The sequence below is a fragment of the Oncorhynchus nerka genome, linkage group LG12 (genome assembly GCF_034236695.1).
Source record: "Oncorhynchus nerka isolate Pitt River linkage group LG12, Oner_Uvic_2.0, whole genome shotgun sequence".
Classification (NCBI taxonomy): domain Eukaryota; kingdom Metazoa; phylum Chordata; class Actinopteri; order Salmoniformes; family Salmonidae; genus Oncorhynchus; species Oncorhynchus nerka.
In genome coordinates this window covers 90,756,515-90,765,739 of record NC_088407.1, presented here as the reverse complement: position 1 = coordinate 90,765,739, position 9,225 = coordinate 90,756,515, and positions in this window count along the sequence as shown.

Here is a 9,225-nt window from a genome sequence, read left to right as displayed (position 1 = left end):
CAGTTGTGTCTGTCAGTTGTGTCTGTCAGTTGTGTCTGTGTCTGTCAGTTGTGTCTGTCAGTTGTGTCTGTCTGTTGTGTCTGTCTGTTGTGTCTGTTAGTTGTGTCTGTTAGTTGTGTCTGTTAGTTGTGTCTGTCTGTTGTGTCTGTCTGTTGTCTGTCTGTTAGTTGTGTCTGTCTGTTGTGTCTGTTAGTTGTGTCTGTCTGTTGTGTCTGTCAGTTGTGTCTGTTAGTTGTGTCTGTTAGTTGTGTCTGTCAGTTGTGTCTGTTAGTTGTGTCTGTTAGTTGTGTCTGTTAGTTGTGTCTGTCAGTTGTGTCTGTTAGTTGTGTCTGTCTGTTGTCTGTCTGTTAGTTGTGTCTGTCTGTTGTGTCTGTTAGTTGTGTCTGTTAGTTGTGTCTGTTAGTTGTGTCTGTCAGTTGTGTCTGTTAGTTGTGTCTGTTAGTTGTGTCTGTTAGTTGTGTCTGTTAGTTGTGTCTGTTAGTTGTGTCTGTTAGTTGTGTCTGTTAGTTGTGTCTGTTAGTTGTGTCTGTCAGTTGTGTCTGTCAGTTGTGTCTGTCAGTTGTGTCTGTCAGTTGTGTCTGTCTGTTGTGTCTGTCAGTTGTGTCTGTTAGTTGTGTCTGTCTGTTGTGTATGTCTGTTGTGTCTGTTAGTTGTGTCTGTCAGTTGTGTCTGTTAGTTGTGTCTGTCTGTTGTGTCTGTCTGTTGTGTCTGTCAGTTGTGTCTGTCAGTTGTGTCTGTCTGTTGTGTCTGTCAGTTGTGTCTGTCAGTTGTGTCTGTCTGTTGTGTCTGTTAGTTGTGTCTGTTAGTTGTGTCTGTTAGTTGTGTCTGTTAGTTGTGTCTGTTAGTTGTGTCTGTCAGTTGTGTCTGTTAGTTGTGTCTGTTAGTTGTGTCTGTCAGTTGTGTCTGTCAGTTGTGTCTGTCAGTTGTGTCTGTCAGTTGTGTCTGTGTCTGTCAGTTGTGTCTGTCAGTTGTGTCTGTCTGTTGTGTCTGTCTGTTGTGTCTGTTAGTTGTGTCTGTTAGTTGTGTCTGTTAGTTGTGTCTGTTAGTTGTGTCTGTCAGTTGTGTCTGTTAGTTGTGTCTGTCAGTTGTCTGTTTGTTGTCTGTCTGTTGTGTCTGTCAGTTGTCTGTCAGTTGTGTCTGTCTGTTGTGTCTGTCAGTTGTGTCTGTTAGTTGTGTCTGTCATTTGTGTCTGTTAGTTGTGTCTGTTAGTTGTGTCTGTCAGTTGTGTCTGTTAGTTGTGTCTGTTAGTTGTGTCTGTTAGTTGTGTCTGTTAGTTGTGTCTGTCTGTTGTGTCTGTCAGTTGTGTCTGTTAGTTGTGTCTGTCAGTTGTGTCTGTTAGTTGTGTCTGTTAGTTGTGTCTGTTAGTTGTGTCTGTCAGTTGTGTCTGTTAGTTGTGTCTGTCTGTTGTGTCTGTCAGTTGTGTCTGTTAGTTGTGTCTGTCAGTTGTGTCTGTCTGTTGTGTCTTCTACAGATGCACAATCGAGAGATATATCATGATATATATCCTGGATATGGTTAGATATCCTGATATCCTGGATATGGTTAGATATCCTGATAGATATCCTGGATATGGTTAGATATCCTGATAGACATCCTGGATATGGTTAGATATCCTGATAGATATCCTGGATATGGTTAGATATCCTGATAGATATCCTGGATATGGTTAGATATCCTGATAGATATCCTGGATATAGTTAGATATCCTGATAGATATCCTGGATATAGTTAGATATCCTGATAGATATCCTAGATATAGTTAGATATCCTGATAGATATCCTGGATATAGTTAGATATCCTGATAGATATCCTGGATATAGTTAGATATCCTGATATCCTGGATATGGTTAGATATCCTGATAGATATCCTGGATATGGTTAGATATCCTGATATCCTGGATATGGTTAGATATCCTGATAGATATGGTTAGATATGCTGATAGATATCCTGGATATGGTTAGATATGCTGATAGATATCCTGGATATGGTTATATATCCTGATAGATATCCTAGATATGGTTATATATCCTGGATATAGTTAGATATCCTGGATATCGTTAGATATTCTGATAGATATCCTGGATATAGTTAGATATCCTGATAGATATCCTGGATATAGTTAGATATTCTGATAGATATCCTGGATATAGTTAGATATCCTGATAGATATCCTGGATATAGTTAGATATCCTGGATATCGTTAGATATTCTGATAGATATCCTGGATATAGTTAGATATCCTGATATCCTGGATATAGTTAGATATCCTGATATCCTGGATATAGTTAGATATCCTGATAGATATCCTGGATATAGTTAGATATCCTGATATCCTGGATATGGTTAGATATCCTGATATCCTGGATATGGTTAGATATCCTGATATCCTGGATATGGTTAGATATCCTGATAGATATGGTTAGATATGCTGATAGATATCCTGGATATGGTTAGATATGCTGATAGATATCCTGGATATGGTTATATATCCTGTTAGATATCCTAGATATGGTTAGATATCCTGATATATATCCTGGATATGGTTAGATATCCTGATATCCTGGATATGGTTAGATATCCTGATATCCTGGATATGGTTAGATATCCTGATAGATATCCTGGATATGGTTAGATATCCTGATAGATATCCTGGATATGGTTAGATATCCTGATAGATATCCTGGATATAGTTAGATATCCTGATAGATATCATGGATATGGTTAGATATCCTGATAGATATCCTGGATATGGTTATATATCCTGATAGATATCCTAGATATGGTTAGATATCCTGATAGATATCCTGGATATGGTTATATATCCTGATAGATATCCTAGATATGGTTAGATATCCTGATATATATCCTGGATATGGTTAGATATCTTGATAGATATCCTGGATATGGTTAGATATGCTGATAGATATCCTGGATATGGTTAGATATGCTGATAGATATCCTGGATATGGTTAGATGTCCTAGATATTGGGGGCATCCTGGGATGTGCTTTCATATGTTATTGCCGTAAGAGTGAGTTAGCAGGTCAGATCACAGTGGCTCCCTGTTAATTCAGTTATTTTTATGCTAAAAGACGAATTATGAATCTACAGCCATCAATATACTTTTGTCCTGAATATCTATAGTGCCTATCGTCAGGTACTTACATTTATTGTATTTTGTAATGTTTGAAATACCCAGTCTGATATTGACATGCAAGGGAATCTACAGCAGTGGTGGCCCCTCAAAGGATGAAGGGGAGGACCATCCTCAGTGAATTTCATAAAAATATGAATAGTAAAACATTTAAAGTTATCATTTTTAGATAAAACTATATTAAAATATATTCACGTCACCAAATAATTGATTAAAACACACTGTTTTGTCATTAAGGTCAACAGTAGCCTCAACAGCACTCTGTAGGGTAGCACCATGGTGTAGCTGGAGGACAGCTAGCTTCCATCCTCCTCTGGGTACATTGACTTCAATACAAAACCTAGGAGGCTCATGGTTCTCACCCTCTTCTATAGACTTACACAGTAATTATGACAACTTCCGGAGGAGATCCTCTAACCTCTCAGAGCTCTGACGGCATGAACTGACATGTTGTCCACCCAATCAAAAGTATCAGACAATAAATCTAATACTGAAAGCATAGGCTACAGCTAGCTAGCACTCCAGTGCAATAAAATGTGGTGAGTAGTTGACTCAAAGAGAAAGACAATAGTTGAACAGTTTCAAACTAATTCATTTCTTCCAAAATGAAGGAGAAGCAAGAGAGAGACAGAGATTTCATCATTTGTTTTCACTTTCAGTTTCACTTACTTAGCTAGGAAATGCTGCTAGCTAGTTTAGCCTACTGAAACACCCTGCTCAAACAGAGGGATGCTATGTTAGCTAGCTGGATATAACAGAGGGATGCTATGTTAGCTAGCTGGCTATAACAGAGGGATGCTATTTTAGCTAGCTGGATATAACAGAGGGATGCTATGTTAGCTAGCTGGCTATAACAGAGGGATGCTATGTTAGCTAGCTGGCTATGACAGAGGGATACTATGTTAGCTAGCTGACTGACTATCCAACACAACACTGGAACTCTTCCAAGTCAAGGTAAGCTTTAAGTTTGACTAATTTATTGCCACCGTGGGCCGCCGGTGTAACTGCTAAACTGCTTACTGACTGTACACTGTAACGTTACTGCATGATTATAGCGGGTTTACTAACGCGTTAGTTCTATTAGCTCTGTTGACTCGGTTGTTACTTTAGCTAGCATGGTGACAACGATGTAGGGTGTGTGTAGTGGTTATATGCTTTGACTTGGAAAGTTTTTTTTTGCCTGGTCACATACAGCTGATTTGTTGTGCATTTAAGTCCACAAACTAAGGTTAAAAGGTGAGAGGAGGAGAGCGAATAGATGTGAGAAGGAATACCACGTGGCTGCTATGAAAGTGAACTGTGTTTACGTGTGATCATGGGAGTAATCATTCCGCCTTTTCTGTTGAAAAATGTTTCTTAAACGGAAGCAAACGGAACGAAAAAGGGATAAACATACCTGAATATGTCCAATAGAACTCTCATTTGCAACTGTTGGACCAATGATTACACCCTAGATCAGCTAGATGCAGGCAAGGCGGTATTGAATGTGTTACTATCTGTCCATGTGTCACCGCCTGTCACCTCAAATCTGTATCTCGACCTCTGTGCACCTACATTGTAAACTTTCATTCATAGGCTAGGTTGTAGAAACCTCATGATGGGTGTAGGGGAAAAATTTGAGTATCACCTAGTATCCTAAACCTAACACTGTTACATTGAACTGGGTGAATGGAATATGAATGACAGTCATCCAATATGCTGTAATAGAAATAAGGCAGTGATCATCAAGTCCTCCCTCATCTTAATAAACGGCACCGACTGTCACTGATCTACAGCCATCACCATCGTCGAGCTTAATGCACATCTGATGTTTCGTCCTTTGCCAATTGTCGCAGATTCAACTACAGATCACCTGGGACCGTTGGTCCCTTCTTATCTTTATCACACAACGCAAGAGAGCGTAAAGATCACATCTACGAACACGCAACTCGTCAGTCCTTGTCGTGGATGTGCTTTTTACCGGCTTCCACTCCTCTCAGCTAAAAACAAGAAGAACGTGATCATCAACACTGGACAATTGAGGAGTGGAGAAAAAAAAACATTGCCTTGTCCGCCGAATCCCGGTTCCTGTTTGCGGTCATGCGGATGACAGAGTCAGGATTTGACGTAAGCAACATGAGTCCACGGCCCCATGTTGCCTGGTGTCAACGGTACAGATTGGTGGCAGAGGTGTAACGGTGTGGGGAATGTTTTCCTGGCACTGGTTAGGTTCCGTATTATCAAGTGTTCAACGTTGCCATGCCCCAAAGAATTGTACTGTACTGGAGGGAAAGGGTGGTCCGACCTGGTACGAGATATTTTAGTCAGCAAACTCAATGTATTTATATTGTACAACTGTTCAATCAATTACATTTATTTTATAAAGCCCTTGTTTTTTACATCAGCAGTTGTCCCAAAGTGTTTATACAGAGAGAGATGAAACAGCAGGTATGGGACAAGTTAACACGTCTGGTAAACAGGTCAGGGTTCCAGCTACTCAGGGTTCCAGCTACTCCACTAAACAGGACAGGGTTCCAGCTACTCCACTAAACAGGACAGGGGTACAGCTACTCCACTAAACAGGACAAGGTTCCAGCTACTCCACTAAACAGGTCAGGGTTCCAGCTACTCAGGGTTCCAGCTACTCCACTAAACAGGACAGGGTTCCAGCTACTCCACTAAACAGGTCAGGGTTCCAGCTACTCAGGGTTCCAGCTACTCCACTAAACAGGTCAGGGTTCCAGCTACTCAGGGTTCCAGCTACTCCACTAAACAGGACAGGGTTCCAGCTACTCCACTAAACAGGACAGGGGTACAGCTACTCCACTAAACAGGACAAGGTTCCAGCTACTCCACTAAACAGGTCAGGGTTCCAGCTACTCAGGGTTCCAGCTACTCCACTAAACAGGACAGGGTTCCAGCTACTCCACTAAACAGGTCAGGGTTCCAGCTACTCAGGGTTCCAGCTACTCCACTAAACAGGTCAGGGTTCCAGCTACTCAGGGTTCCAGCTACTCCACTAAACAGGACAGGGTTCCAGCTACTCCACTAAACAGGACAGGGGTACAGCTACTCCACTAAACAGGACAAGGTTCCAGCTACTCCACTAAACAGGTCAGGGTTCCAGCTACTCAGGGTTCCAGCTACTCCACTAAACAGGACAGGGTTCCAGCTTCTCCACTAAACAGGTCAGGGTTCCAGCTACTCAGGGTTCCAGCTACTCCACTAAACAGGACAGGGTTCCAGCTACTCCACTAAACAGGACAGGGGTACAGCTACTCCACTAAACAGGACAAGGTTCCAGCTACTCCACTAAACAGGTCAGGGTTCCAGCTACTCAGGGTTCCAGCTACTCCACTAAACAGGACAGGGTTCCAGCTACTCCACTAAACAGGACAGGGGTACAGCTACTCCACTAAACAGGTCAGGGTTCCAGCTACTCAGGGTTCCAGCTACTCCACTAAACAGGTCAGGGTTCCAGCTACTCAGGGTTCCAGCTACTCCACTAAACAGGACAGGGGTACAGCTACTCCACTAAACAGGACAAAGTTCCAGCTACTCCACTAAACAGGTCAGGGTTCCAGCTACTCAGGGTTCCAGCTACTCCACTAAACAGGACAGGGTTCCAGCTACTCCACTAAACAGGTCAGGGTTCCAGCTACTCAGGGTTCCAGCTACTCCACTAAACAGGACAGGGTTCCAGCTACTCCACTAAACAGGACAGGGGTACAGCTACTCCACTAAACAGGACAAGGGTACAGCTACTCCACTAAACAGGACAAGGTTCCAGCTACTCCACTAAACAGGTCAGGGTTCCAGCTACTCAGGGTTCCAGCTACTCCACTAAACAGGACAGGGTTCCAGCTACTCCACTAAACAGGACAGGGGTACAGCTACTCCACTAAACAGGACAAGGTTCCAGCTACTCCACTAAACAGGTCAGGGTTCCAGCTACTCAGGGCTCCAGCTACTCCACTAAACAGGTCAGGGATCCAGTTACTCCACTAAACAGGACAGGGTTCCAGCTACTCCACTAAACAGGACAGGGGTACAGCTACTCCACTAAACAGGACAGGGTTCCAGCTACTCCACTAAACAGGTCAGGGTTCCAGCTACTCCACTAAACAGGACAGGGTTCCAGCTACTCCACTAAACAGGACAGGGTTCCAGCTACTCCACTAAACAGGACAGGGTTCCAGCTACTCCACTAAACAGGACAGGGTTCCAGCTACTCCACTAAACAGGACAGGGTTCCAGCTACTCCACTAAACAGGACAGGGTTCCAGCTACTCCACTAAACAGGTCAGGGTTCCAGCTACTCCACTAAACAGGTCAGGGTTCCAGCTACTCCACTAAACAGGACAGGGTTCCAGCTACTCCGCTAAACAGGTCAGGGTTCCAGCTACTCCGCTAAACAGGACAGGGTTCCAGCTACTCCACTAAACAGGTCAGGGTTCCAGCTATTCCACTAAACATTTCAGGGTTCCAGCTACTCCACTAAACAAGACAGGGTTCCAGCTACTCCACGAAAGAGGTCAGGGTTCCAGCTACTCCACTAAACAGGACAGGGATCCAGCTACTCCACTAAACAGGACAGGGATCCAGCTACTCCACTAAACAGGACAGGGATCCAGCTACTCCACTAAACAGGACAGGGATCAAGCTACTCCACTAAACAGGACCGGGATCCAGCTACTCCACTAAACAGGACAGGGATCCAATTACTCCACTAAACAGGTCAGGGTTCCAGCTACTCCACTAAACAGGACAGGGATCCAATTACTCCACTAAACAGGTCAGGGTTCCAGCTACTCCACTAAACAGGACAGGGATCCAGCTACTCCACTAAACAGGACAGGGTTCCAGCTACTCCACGAAAGAGGTCAGGGTTCCAGCTACTCCACTAAACAGGACAGGGATCCAGCTACTCCACGAAAGAGGTCAGGGTTCCAGCTACTCCACTAAACAGGACAGGGATCCAGCTACTCCACTAAACAGGACAGGGATCCAGCTACTCCACTAAACAGGACAGGGATCCAATTACTCCACTAAACAGGTCAGGGTTCCAGCTACTCCACTAAACAGGACAGGGATCCAGCTACTCCACTAAACAGGACAGGGTTCCAGCTACTCCACTAAACAGGTCAGGGTTCCAGCTACTCCACTAAACAGGACAGGGTTCCAGCTACTTCACTAAACAGGTCAGGTTCCAGCTACTCCACTAAACAGGACAGGGATCCAGCTACTCCACTAAACAGGACAGGGATCCAGCTACTCCACTAAACAGTACAGGGATCCAGCTACTCCACTAAACAGGTCAGGGTTCCAGCTACTCCACTAAACAGGACAGGGATCCAGCTACTCCACTAAACAGGACAGGGTTCCAGCTACTCCACTAAACAGGTCAGGGTTCCAGCTACTCCACTAAACAGGTCAGGGTTCCAGCTACTCCACTAAACAGGTCAGGGTTCCAGCTACTCCACTAAACAGGACAGGGTTCCAGCTACTCCACTAAACAGGACCGGGATCCAGCTACTCCACTAAACAGGTCAGGGTTCCAGCTACTCCACTAAACAGGACAGGGATCCAGCTACTCCACTAAACAGGTCAGGGTTACAGCTACTCCACTAAACAGGACAGGGTTCCAGCTACTCCACTAAACAGGACAGGGTTCCAGCTACTCCACTAAACAGGTCAGGGTTCCAGCTACTCCACTAAACAGGACAGGGATCCAGCTACTCCACTAAACAGGTCAGGGTTCCAGCTACTCCACTAAACAGGACAGGGTTCCAGCTACTCCACTAAACAGGACAGGGATCCAGCTACTCCACTAAACAGGTCAGGGTTACAGCTACTCCACTAAACAGGTCAGGGTTACAGCTACTCCACTAAACAGGTCAGGGTTACAGCTACTCCACTAAACAGGTTAGGGTTACATCTACTCCACTCTCTATGTTATGGACCATAAGCATTTGAAGTTCATCATTTTGGAAAAGCACCCCTCCAGACCTCACTACTGTACATCACATATGTGATAATGGCATCTATCCCATATGAAAGACTCATTTTATTTATTTTTTCACCTTTATTT